The 12,786-nt window shown below is 42.4% G+C and overlaps 1 protein-coding gene across 1 annotated transcript in view; it reads right to left on the reverse strand.

Moving 5' to 3' along the window:
• LOC128657252 (gastrula zinc finger protein XlCGF57.1-like) overlaps positions 1-3,769 on the reverse strand; it is a 53,068-nt gene extending 49,299 nt beyond the window's left edge. Inside the window, exon 1 of the mRNA XM_053711525.1 lies at positions 3,675-3,769. The gene's annotated coding sequence lies outside the window, so the exon portion shown is untranslated. The remainder of the gene's footprint in view (positions 1-3,674) is intronic.
• Positions 3,770-12,786: the final 9,017 nt, after the last annotated feature.

The following is a 12,786-nucleotide window of genomic DNA, read 5'->3' on the forward strand; positions in this document are numbered from 1 at the left end:
CTGACTTAGCATGCACAGTTGCAGTGGTCTGAGGTGTAAGCGTGCAAAGGGTACTATGTCCATTGCCGCTACCATTAAGCCGATTACCTCCATGCATTGAGCCACTGACGGGTGTTGAATGGAATGAAGGGTGCGGCAAGCACTTTGAAGTCTTGTTAGCCTGTCCTCTGTCAGGTAAATCTTCATTTCTACAAAATCTATAAGGGTCCCCAGGAAGGGAACTCTTGTGAGTGGAACGAGTGAACTTTTCTTTTCGTTCACCTTCCATCCATGTGACCTTAGAAATGCCAGCACTAACTCTGTATGAGACTTGGCAGTTTGAAAGCTTGAAGCTTGTATCAGAATGTCGTCTAGGTATGGAGCTACCGAGATTCCCCGCGGTCTTAGTACCGCCAGAAGAGCACCCAGAACCTTTGTGAAGATTCTTGGAGCTGTAGCCAATCCGAATGGAAGAGCCACAAACTGGTAATGCCTGTCTAGGAAGGCAAACCTTAGGTACCAATAATGATCTTTGTGAATCGGTATGTGAAGGTAAGCATCTTTTAAATCTACAGTGGTCATGTATTAACCCTCTTGGATCATAGGTAAAATTGTCCGAATAGTCTCCATCTTGAACGATGGAACTCTTAGGAATTTGTTTAGGATCTTTAAGTCCAGGATTGGTCTGAAAGTTCCCTCTTTTTTGGGAACCACAAACAGATTTGAGTAAAACCCCTGTCCCTGTTCCGATCGTGGAACTGGATGGATTACTCCCATTAACAAGAGCTCTTGTACGCAGCGTAGAAACGCCTCTTTCTTTGTCTGGATTGTTGACAATCTTGACAGATGAAATCTCTCTCTTGGAGGAGAGTATTTGAAGTCCAGAAGGTATCCCTGAGATATTATCTCTAGCGCCCAGGGATCCTGAACATCTCTTGCCCAAGCCTGGGCGAAGAGAGAAAGTCTGCCCCCCACTAGATCCGATCCCGGATCGGGGGCCCTCAATTCATGCTGTCTTAGGGGCAGCAGCAGGTTTCCTGGTCTGCTTGCCCTTGTTCCAGGACTGGTTAGGTTTCCAGCCTTGTCTGTAGCGAGCAACAGCTCCTTCCTGTTTTGGTGCAGAGGAAGTTGATGCTGCTCCTGCTTTGAAATTACGAAAGGAACGAAAATTAGACTGTCTAGTCTTGGCTTTGTCCTGAGGCAGGGCATGGCCTTTACCTCCTGTAATGTCAGCGATAATCTCTTTCAACCCGGGCCCGAATAAGGTCTGCCCTTTGAAAGGTATATTAAGCAATTTAGACTTAGAAGTAACATCAGCTGACCAGGATTTTAGCCACAGCGCCCTGCGTGCCTGAATGGCGAATCCTGAATTCTTCGCCGTAAGTTTAGTAAGATGTACTATGGCCTCCGAAATGAATGAATTAGCTAGTTTAAGGACTCTAAGCCTGTCCGTAATGTCGTCCAGAGTAGCTGAACCAATGTTCTCTTCCAGAGACTCAATCCAGAATGCCGCTGCAGCCGTGATCGGCGCAATGCATGCAAGGGGTTGCAATATAAAACCTTGTTGAACAAACATTTTCTTAAGGTAACCCTCTAATTTTTTATCCATTGGATCTGAAAAAGCACAGCTATCCTCCACCGGGATAGTGGTACGCTTAGCTAAGGTAGAAACTGCTCCCTCCACCTTAGGGACCGTTTGCCATAAGTCCCTTGTGGTGGCGTCTATTGGAAACATTTTTCTAAATATCGGAGGGGGTGAGAACGGCACACCGGGTCTATCCCACTCCTTAGTAACAATTTCAGTAAGTCTCTTAGGTATAGGAAAAACCTCAGTACTCGTCGGTACCGCAAAATATTTACCCAACCTACACATTTTCTCTGGTATTGCAACTGTGTTACAATCATTCAGAGCCGCTAACACCTCCCCTAGTAATACACGGAGGTTTTCCAGTTTAAATTTAAAATTTGAAATATCTGAATCCAGTCTGTTTGGATCAGAACCGTCACCCACAGAATGAAGTTCTCCGTCCTCATGTTCTGCCACCTGTGACGCAGTGTCTGACATGGCCCTAATATTATCAGCGCACTCTGTTCTCACCCCAGAGTGATCACGCTTACCTCTTAGTTCTGGTAATTTAGCCAAAACCTCAGTCATAACAGTAGCCATATCCTGTAATGTGATTTGTAATGGCCGCCCAGATGTACTCGGCGCTACAATATCACGCACCTCCCTCTGAGCGGGAGATGTAGGTACTGACACGTGAGGCGAGTTAGTCGGCATAACTCTCCCCTCGTTGTTTGGTGAAATTTGTTCAATTTGTACAGATTGACTTTTATTTAAAGTAGCATCAATACAGTTAGTACATAAATTTCTATTGGGCTCCACTTTGGCATTGCAACAAATGACACAGGTATCATCCTCTGAATCAGACATGTTTAACACACTAGCAAATAAACTTGCAACTTGGAAATACAATTCAATTAGAATAATATTAAAATGTACTGTGCCTTTAAGAAGCACAGAAGATCTATGACAGTTGAAAATTAATAAATTGAAACAGTTATAGCCTCAATCCTTGTAAACAACACAACTTTAGCAAAGGTTTAATCCCATTAGCAAAGATAACAAATTCTGAAAGCAGGAAACAAATTACAGAATAAACGTTTTTTATCTCAGTCAAACTATAATTCTCACAGCTCTGCTGAGAGAAATTACCTCCCTCAAAATAAGTTTTGAAGACCCCTGAGCTCTGTAGAGATGAACCGGATCATGCAGGGAATACAATGAGTTGCTGACTGAAATATTTGATGCATAGAAAAAGCGCCAAAAAACGGCCCCTCCCCCTCACACACAGCAGTGAGGGAGAACAGAAACTGTCAGAAAAACAGATTAAGCAACTGCCAAGTGGAAAAATAGTGCCCAAACATTTATTCACACAGTACCTCAGCAAATGAAAACGATTTTACATTCCAGCAAAAACGTTAAACATAATCTCTAGTTATTAAACAGCTTTATGTATTTCTTACAGTGTAATTCTAGTGAAGTACCATTCCCCAGAATACTGAAGTGTAAAGTATACATACATGACATTATATCGGTATGGCAGGATTTTCTCATCAATTCCATTGTCAGAAAATAAAAACTGCTACATACCTCTATGCAGATTCATCTGCCCGCTGTCCCCTGATCTGAAGTTTACCTCACTCCTCAGATGGCCGAGAACAGCAATATGATCTTAACTACTCCGGCTAAAATCATAGCAAAACTCTGGTAGATTCTTCTTCAAACTCTGCCAGAGAGGTAATAACACACTCCGGTGCTATTTTAAAATAACAAACTTTTGATTGAAGATATAAAACTAAGTATAATCACCATAGTCCTCTCACACATCCTATCTAGTCGTTGGGTGCAAGAGAATGACTGGGAGTGACGTAGAGGGGAGGAGCTATATGCAGCTCTGCTGGGTGAATCCTCTTGCACTTCCTGTTGGGGAGGAGTAATATCCCAGAAGTAATGATGACCCGTGGACTGATCACACTTAACAGAAGAAACACATGCACACTCACCTGTAACCTGCATCCCTCAGACAAAATATATGAGCACACTCACTTGTTATCCTGGTGCCTCACAACAACATACATGCATACTTACCTGCAACCGACATCCCTCACACACAACACACATGCATACTCACGTGGGCTGTTACTGGTTTCCTCATCTGTGGCTCCAATCTGACGCCTCACACACAGATCTTCTGTTATCTCAACTTTCACTATATCAGCGTTATCTTCATCTGTACAAATAAAGCAGATTCAGTTTTTATATCACATGATCTAGTTTTATAAGTTTACTATAATACAGTTTGTGCATTTCCCAGAAAATTGCACTAAATATGCACACTGGTACTTTCCAAGTATTTTACTTTTTTAGCTTAAAGTGATAGTAAATCCTAGCGTTTGTTAAACGCTACAGACAAATAAAGTAACTTTCAGCATGAAGTATTTTATACTTCACTTTAAGGCCTTTAAGATCCACTAAATTCCAGTCTAAAAATACAACATGAACTATACAAGGGTTACACTCATTTTGTTATCTGAACTTATAAACCAGACAGTTATCTACAAGGGAGAGCAGTAAGTAACTGTGTGCACAGCCCCGACAGACTCTCTCAGAATGTACTACTGTGTGATAACTTGCAGCACTTACTGGCAGCAACGGGGTTAATTTACTTTAAGTACTAATGGCGCTAGGCCAGAGCAGGAGGTCACTTGGGAGCTGATGGGATGCTTTGTGCTTACTTGAATTACTGGGGAGCGATTTACAGCTTTAGGCACAGTAGAAGGGTCACTTTATTTAAACAGAGTGTTCTACTAAATCTTGTAAACTATTAAGGCTGCAACTTATAAAGGCCACAACTTCTGTTTGTTTGTTGTGACTGCACACAGTGGCATAATAAAGCATATGTTGTTAAAGAGACAGTCTACTCTAAGGGGTCTATTTATGTCCGCTGCACATCGATAAATGCCGACAGGATATGCTTGTTCTTGTGAACTGCTGGTGCAATGCCGCCCCTTGCAGATTTGTGGCCGCTAGCAGGGGGTGTCAATCAACCCGATCGTATTGATTTCTGTCCGCCGCCTCAGAGCAGGCGGATAGGTTATGGAGCAGCGGTCTTTCAGGCTCGCCGGAAACAGAACGGAGCTTGATAAATTGATCCCTAAACCTCTAAATATCTGTTTCTAAGCCCCTGCGGGCCACCTCTTATCTCAGTACCTTTTTATAGTTGTTCACAGCTAGACAGTACTAGGTAATGCATGTCATGTAGATAACAATGTGCTCGCTCCTGTGGAGTTATTTAAGAGTCAGCACTGATTGGCTAACATGCAAGTCTGCAAAAAGCATGAGATAAGGAGGAAGTCTGCAGAGGCTTAGATACAAGGTAATCACAGAGGTAAAAGTTGTATTTATTTAACAGTGTTGGTTATGCAAAACTGTAGAATGGTAATAAATTGTTTTTAAACAATAACAATTTTGTAGTTGTCTGTCCCTTTAAAACTTGTGAGTATACTAAACTGTTTTTTGTGTTTTGTTTAACAATGATCTTCATGGTATATATTTAGTATTTGTTTTTAAGTAAAGTTTCGTAGCACAGGTGTTAGTTATGTCTAAAATTACATGTTAATGGTTATAGACAAATGCTGGCAGGTTGCTAGGCAACGGACGCTGTCTGATGACACGCGCACTGGGCCACGCACCTGCTGGACTTCACATGTGGGTTGATTGTTAATGAGGTAAGAGGGTATTTAAATCCTTGCTTAAGGTTTGGTTAAGTTGATTGAATAAAGTGTTTTCACCCCTTGTTAAATCCGGTAAGTGGCTTCTATTTTTTGTTATATTTACATATTTGTAGTGCACCCCAGTACAATAACGGTTGTCGAGAGTGCTAGGCCATACTGAACTTATATATATTTAATGTATATGCTTAGTCCACGGATTTCATCTTTACTTATGGGATATCGCCTCCTGGTCAGCAGGAGGAGGCAAAGAGCTACACAGCAGAGCTGCATATATAGCTCCTCCCTTCCCTCCCACTCCAGTCATTCTCTTTGCCTGTGTTAGTGATAGGAAGAAGTAAAGTGAGGTGTTAGTTTAGATTCTTCAATCAAGAGTTTTTTTTTATCTTCAAACGGTACCGATGTGTGCTGTTTTTTTACTACAGAGCAGCTTCTGAATAGTCTTACAGACTATGGGAACTGGGGGATTTCTGTATCCACTGTGCCTCCCATATGTTCTGCATTTTCTGTCCATGGTCTGGTGAGCTTGTAACCATGACCCTGCTCTTTCACAGGACCTCAGGAGGATGAAATGGGACCTCTTGATACTGTGAAGTTATCGTGCTGTATCTTCAGCACAGAGGTAAGTGCAGGTTTTTTTTATCTGGGACATACTTATACTCAGACTAACTGTACTGACTTTGATATACTGGGAGAGATCTCCCTTTATTCTTTCCCCAGACATTAGGGCAGTTTGCATAACTTGATAGCACTGGGGTGTGTATGCATAGTGAACTATTTTATGTGGCCAGATAATCTAAGGGTGCAGACCGGATAGAAATACTGGACGTTGTTTATTGAAGCATACACTGTTGCCAGACAGTCTAGTACATTTAAGGGCTAGAAGAGCTGGGAAACACTTGTGTATACATTTATTACGGGGCTGACGCTGGGGATGGCTGTGTATTTTTAGTGTTACGGTTCTTGGCGGTCTTTTGTGCTTGACGGTTACTCCCACGAAGGGCGGGACTTGCTTTTGCGCTCTCTGGTAGCGCAGCTCTCTCTGTTCCGACAGTGTTTACTAGGCCCATAAGTCCGCTTGTGGGAATTACAAGCGACTTAGGTGTTCAGTGTGGCAGTGTTTTTCTGCGGTCAGGAGGCAGGTAGGAGCCTGTGGAGTTTGCAAGAGTAAATTAGTAAACCTTTGTAACTTCGTGCAAATGTGAAATTGCCCTATTATACAAATGTGATATTGCCCTCTGCCTAAAGCAGTAGAAAACTTATAACGCGCTTTGCATTAGTTTTTTTTAATTTTATTCCGGATTACCATTGCAGTTAAATCCTTTACACAATATTTTATTATTAAAGTGTATGATTGCTGTTTTTAAAGATATAGTACAACAGATTTTTTCTGTGATTTCACCAAGTTGGTGGTTTGTTTACGTTATCATTATGGATGGCCTTGAACAAACTACCTGTCCTATGTGTTTGGATGCCATTGTGGAACCCCCTGTTACCTTATGTGACAGTTGTATAGAGAGAGCCTTACAGTGTAAAGAGAAAATATTTATTGATAAAGATATGCCTGGAGAAGGTTCTCAGACCAATGAGACTCATGGTATGCCGCTACTTTCTCCCCAAGCGCCACAGCCTTTAACGCCCATGCAAACGACGCCGTGTTCCTCAACAGCGTCTACTTCTTTCACTTTGCAGGATATGGCTGCAGTTATGTCATCCACTCTCACAGAAGTTTTATCTAAGTTGCCAGTGTTACAGGGCAAACGTAGCAGGACTGAGACCCATGCGGTTCCTGCAACTTCTGACGCCTTCATGGCTATTTCTGATGTACCCTCCCAGTGATCTGAGTTGGGGGTAGGGAAATTCTGTCTGAGGGGGAACTCTCCGACTCGGGGAGTGTGTTACCTCAGACTGATTCGGACGTCATGTCCTTTAGATTTAAGCTTGAACATCTCCGCCTGTTACTTCGGGAGGTTTTAGCGACTCTGGATGACTGTGACTCTATAGTGGTACCACCAGAGAAATTGTGTAAAATGGACAGATATTTAGACGTCCCTGCTTATTCTGATGTGTTTCCGGTTCCTAAGAGAATTTCGTAAATTATTACGAGGGAATGGGAAAGACCGGGTATCCAGTTCTCACCCTCTCCTAATTACAAGAAAATGTATCCTATAGCTGACACTGTTCGGGATTCTTGGCAAACAGTCCCTAAGGTGGAGGGAGCTATATCTACCCTGGCTAAGCATACAACCATTCCTATTGAGGACAGTTGTGCTTTCAAATATCCTATGGATAAAAAATTGGAGGATCTTCTAAAGAAGCTATTTATTCACCAGGGTTTTCTATTACAACCGATGGCTTGTATTGTACCAGTTACAACTGCGGCTGCCTTTTGGTTTGACGCCTTAGCGGAGTCTCTTAAGACTGAGACTCCTTTAGAGGAAATTCTGGACAGAATTAAGGCCCTTAAGCTGGCTAATTCTTTTATTAAAGATGCCGCCTTTCAGATTGCCAAGTTGGCGGCTAAGAATGCAGGATTTGCCATTTTAGCACGTAGAGCTTTATGGTTAAAATCTTGGTCTGCTGATGTATCCTCTAAATCAAAGCTTTTGGCTATTCCTTTCAAAGGCAAGACCCTATTCAGGCCTGACTTGAAAGAGGTCATTTCTGACATTACGGGAGGTAAGGGTCATCTCCTACCTCAGGATAAAGCAGCTAAACAAAGGGGTAAACTGAATAATTTTCGTTCCTTTCAGAATTTCAAGGGAGTCCCTTCTTCTTCTTCTGCTAAACAGGAAGGGAACTTTGCACAAGCCAAGTCCATTTGGAGGCCCAACCAGGCTTGGAACAAGGGTAAACAACCCAAGAAGCCCGCTGCTGCTACCAAGACAGCATGAAGGGGCAGCCCCCGATCCGGGACTGGATCTAGTAGGGGGCAGACTTTCTCTCTTTGTCCAGGCTTGTATAAGAGACGTTCAGGATCCCTGGACACTGGAAATCGTGTCCCAAGGGTATCGACTGGAATTCAGAAATTCTCTCCCAAGAGGGAGGTTTCTTCTTTCACAATTGTCTGTAGACCAGATAAAGAGAGAGGCGTTCTTACGTTGTGTAAAAGACCTCTCCACTATGGGAGTAATTTGTCCCGTTCCAATACAGGAACAGGGGCAGGGGTTTTACTCAAATCTGTTTGTGGTTCCCAAAAAAGAGGGAACGTTCCGACCCATTTTAGACCTCAAGAGTCTAAACAAATTTCTCAGAGTTCCATCCTTCAAGATGGAGACTATTCAGACAATTCTTCCTTTGATCCAGGAGGGTCAATATATGACTACTTAAAGGATGCATATCTTCATATTCCTATCCACAAAGATCATCACCAGTTTCTAAGGTTTGCCTTCCTGGACGAGCATTTTCAGTTCGTGGCTCTTCCCTTCGTGTTAGCCACGGCACCCAGGATCTTCACCAAGGTTCTAGGGTCTTTGCTAGCGGTTCTCAGACCGCGGAGCATTGCAGTGGCGCCTTATCTGGACGATATTCTAATCCAGGCGTCGTCTTACCGTTTGACAAAGTCTCATACCGACATGGTTCTGTCCTTTCTAAGGACTCATGGGTGGAAGGTGAATCTAGAAAAAAAGTTCACTAATTCCACAAACAAGGGTTCCTTTTCTAGGAACTCTGATAGATTCCGTATCCATGAAAATTTTCTTGACGGAAGTCAGAAAGTTAAAGATTCTGAATACATGCTGAACCCTTCAGTCCAATCCTCGGCCTTCAGTGGCTCAGTGCATGGAGGTAATTGGTTTAATGGTGGCGGCAATGGACATCATTCCGTTTGCTCGGTTTCATCTCAGACCTCTACAACTGAGCATGCTCAGACAGTGGAATGGAGATTATGCAGATTTGTCTCCTCAGATAGATCTGGATCAGGAGACAAGAAACTCGCTTCTTTGGTGGTTGTCGCAGGATCATCTGTCCCAAGGGACGTGCTTCCGCAGACCCTCATGGGTGAAAGTGACAACAGACGCCAGCCTAATAGGATGGGGAGCAGTCTGGAATTCCCTGAAGGCTCAGGGTGTGTGGACTCGGTCAGAGTCTCTTCTTCCAATCAATATTCTGGAATTGAGAGCAATATTCAATGCGCTTCAGGCTTGGCCTCAGTTGGCTTCGGCCAAATTCATCCGCTTTCAGTCAGACAACATCACAACTGTGGCTTACATCAATCATCAGGGAGGAACAAGGAGTTCCAAGATAATTCTCTGGGCGGAGGCTCACTCTTGTTATCTGTCAGAAATTTACATCCCAGGAGTGGACAACTGGGAGGCGGATTTTTTGAGCAGACCGACTTTTCATCCGGGGGAGTGGGAACTCCACCCGGAGGTCTTTACCACCCTGATTCTTAGGTGGGGCAGACTGAAATTGGATCTGATGGTGGCGTCTCGTAAGAATGCCAAGCTCCCAAGATACGGATCCAGGTCCAGGGATCCTCAGGCCGAACTGATAGATGCCTTGGCATTGCCTTGGACGTTCAACCTAGCATGTATACCTTATGTATTCCCACCGTTTGCTCTCCTTCCCCGGGTGATTGCTCGGATCAAACAGGAGAGGGCTTCAGTGATTCTCATCGCTCCTGCGTGGCCTCGCAGGACTTGTCATGCTGATCTGGTAGACATGTCCTCTCTGCCACCAGGGAAGCTTCCATTGAGGCAGGATCTTCTCATTCACGGACCCTTCCATCATCCGGATCTAAGTTCTCTACAGCTGACTGCTTGGAGATTGAACGCTTGATTTTATCTAAGCGAGGGTTCTCTGATTCGGTCAATGATACTTTGATTCAGGCACGTAAGCCTGTTACTAGAAAAATTTACCATAAGATATGGCGTAAATATCTTTTATTGGTGCGAATCCAAGAGCTACTCATGGAGTAAGATTAGGATTCCTCGGATTTTATCCTTTCTCCAAGAAGGATTGGAGAAAGGGTTGTCAGCAAGTTCCTTAAAGGGACAGATTTCTGCTCTATCTATTTTGCTACACAAACGTCTGGCAGATGTTCAGGATGTTCAATCTTTTTGTCAGGCTCTGACTAGAATCAGGCCTGCGTTTAGACCAATTGCTCTTCCTTGGAGTTTAAATTTAGTTCTTAATGTTCTTCAAGGGGTTCCATTTGAACCCATGCATTCCATAGATATTAAGTTATTATCTTGGAAGGTTTTATTTTTGGTGGCTATTTCTTCTGCTCAATGAATTTCTGAGCTTTCAGCTTTACAATGTGATTCTCCTTATCTTATTTCCCATTCAGATAAGGTGGAGTTACGTACCAAATCTGGTTTCCTTCCTAAGGTTGTTTCTAATAAGAATATTAATCAGGAAATTGTTGTTCCTTCCTTGTGTCCCAATCCTTCTTCTAAGAAGGAGCGTCTGTTACATAACCTGGACGTGGTCCGTGCCCTGAAGTTTTACTTGCAGGCGACTAAAGAGTTTTGTCAATCATCTTCATTGTTTGTTCTTTTTTCTGGAAGACGTAGGGGTCAGAAAGCTACGGCGACCTCTCTTTCTTTTTGGCTGAAGAGTATCATTTGTGTTGCATATGAGACTGCTGGACAGCAGCCTCCAGATCGTATTACGGCTCACTCTACTAGGGCTGTGGCTTCCTCATAAGCATTCAAAAATGATGCTTCTGTTGAAGAGATTTGCAAGGCTGCAACTTGGTCGTCTCTTCACACTTTTTCCAAATTTGATACTTTTGCCTCGTCCGAGGCGGTTTTTGGGAGAAAGGTTCTTCAAGCAGTGGTGCCTTCCGTTTAGGTTCCTGTCTTGTCCCTCCCTTTCATCCGTGTCCTATAGCTTTGGTATTGTATCCCATAAGTAAGAATGAAATCCGTTGACTCGTTATATCTTGTAAAAGAAAAGGAAATTTATGCTTACCTGATAAATTTGTTTCTTTTTATATGACGAGTCCACGGCCCACCCTGTCAATTTCTAGGACAGGTCTTTATTCTTGTCAAACTTTAGTCACCTCTGCTCCTTGGCTTTTCCTTTCTCTTCCTAACTTTGGTCGAATGACTGGAGTGGGAGGGAAGGGAGGAGCTATATATGCAGCTCTGCTGTGGAGCTCTGACCAGGAGGCGATATCCCATAAGTAAGGATGAAATCCGTGGACTCGTCATATCGTAAAAGAAACACATTTATCAGGTAAGCATAAATTTCCTTTTCATTTAATTGCACGCTGTATCTGAATAGTGAAAGTTTTATTTTATTATGTCCCAGTAACAGATTTAGCTGCTTCATTACACACAACAGACATTATCAGTTTGATTTTCCATGTTATCATGAACAGATATTTTATGGACATTTTCGGGTTTAAAGGGACATGGAACCCAAAATTTGTCTTTCGTGATTTAGATAAAGAATACAATTTTTAAAAAGTTTCCAATTTACTTTTATTATCAAATTTAATTTGTTCTCATGTTATTCTTTGTTGAAGAAATACCTAGGTAGGTAGTGTGCACATGCCTGAAGCACTATATGACAGGAAATAGTGCTGCCATCTAGTGCTCTTACTAATGTATAACATTGTTGCAAAATTGTAGACACGTGCACAACACTAAACTATCTTCCTGCTTTTCAACAAAGGATAACAAGAAGAAAACATGATAATAGAAGTAAATTGGAAAGTTATTTAACCCCTAATGACAGCAACGTACCATCTATGTCGGTCGTTAACGATTTTCTTGTTTTTAATAGTACTATTATATTATTATACCCTCCTTCCTCGTCACCGGAAATAGCGCAGTCTTGACGCTGGCAGCAAGATCACGCTATTAAAGGGACACTAAACCCAATTTTTTTTTTCTTCCGTTATTCAGATAGAGCATGCAGTTTTAAGCAACTTTCTATTTTACTCCTATTATTAATTTTTCTTTGTTCTTTTGCTACCTTGTTTTTTGCTATCTTGTTTATTGGTGGGTGAATTTATCCACCAATCAGCAAGAACAACCCAGGTTGTTCACCAAAAATGGGCCGGCATCAAAACTTACATTCTTGCATTTCAAATAACGATACCAAGAGAATGAAGAACATTTGATAATAGGAGTAAATTAGAAAGTTGCTTAAAATTGCATGCTCTATCTGAATCACGAAAGAAAACATTTGGGTTCAGTGTCCCTTTAATAACACAACCCCCATAAGAAAGACCAGCGATGTACAGGGCATGCTCTGTCTAAATCATAAAAGGAAAATGTTAGATTGTATGTCCCTTTAAGTGGTTACACTGTAACATCAGGTAAATGTGATTAAACATAATCTGCTGGGTACAACTACAGTATCAAGGTCACTACTCACCATGTAACTTTTTATCCATGGATGTGTCTACTGCTTTATTCAGAGTTGTTCCCTTATTTCACCCCTCACAGGTGCTGGAAGCGTCACATGTTCATACATCCTGGAGCTCACATATTGTCACTCACTGTGACAGAAGTGCTGAACACTCACAGATCAGTGATGTCACACATGTATCATGCG

Source organism: Bombina bombina, chromosome 4 (genome assembly GCF_027579735.1).
Source record: "Bombina bombina isolate aBomBom1 chromosome 4, aBomBom1.pri, whole genome shotgun sequence".
NCBI lineage: Eukaryota > Metazoa > Chordata > Amphibia > Anura > Bombinatoridae > Bombina > Bombina bombina.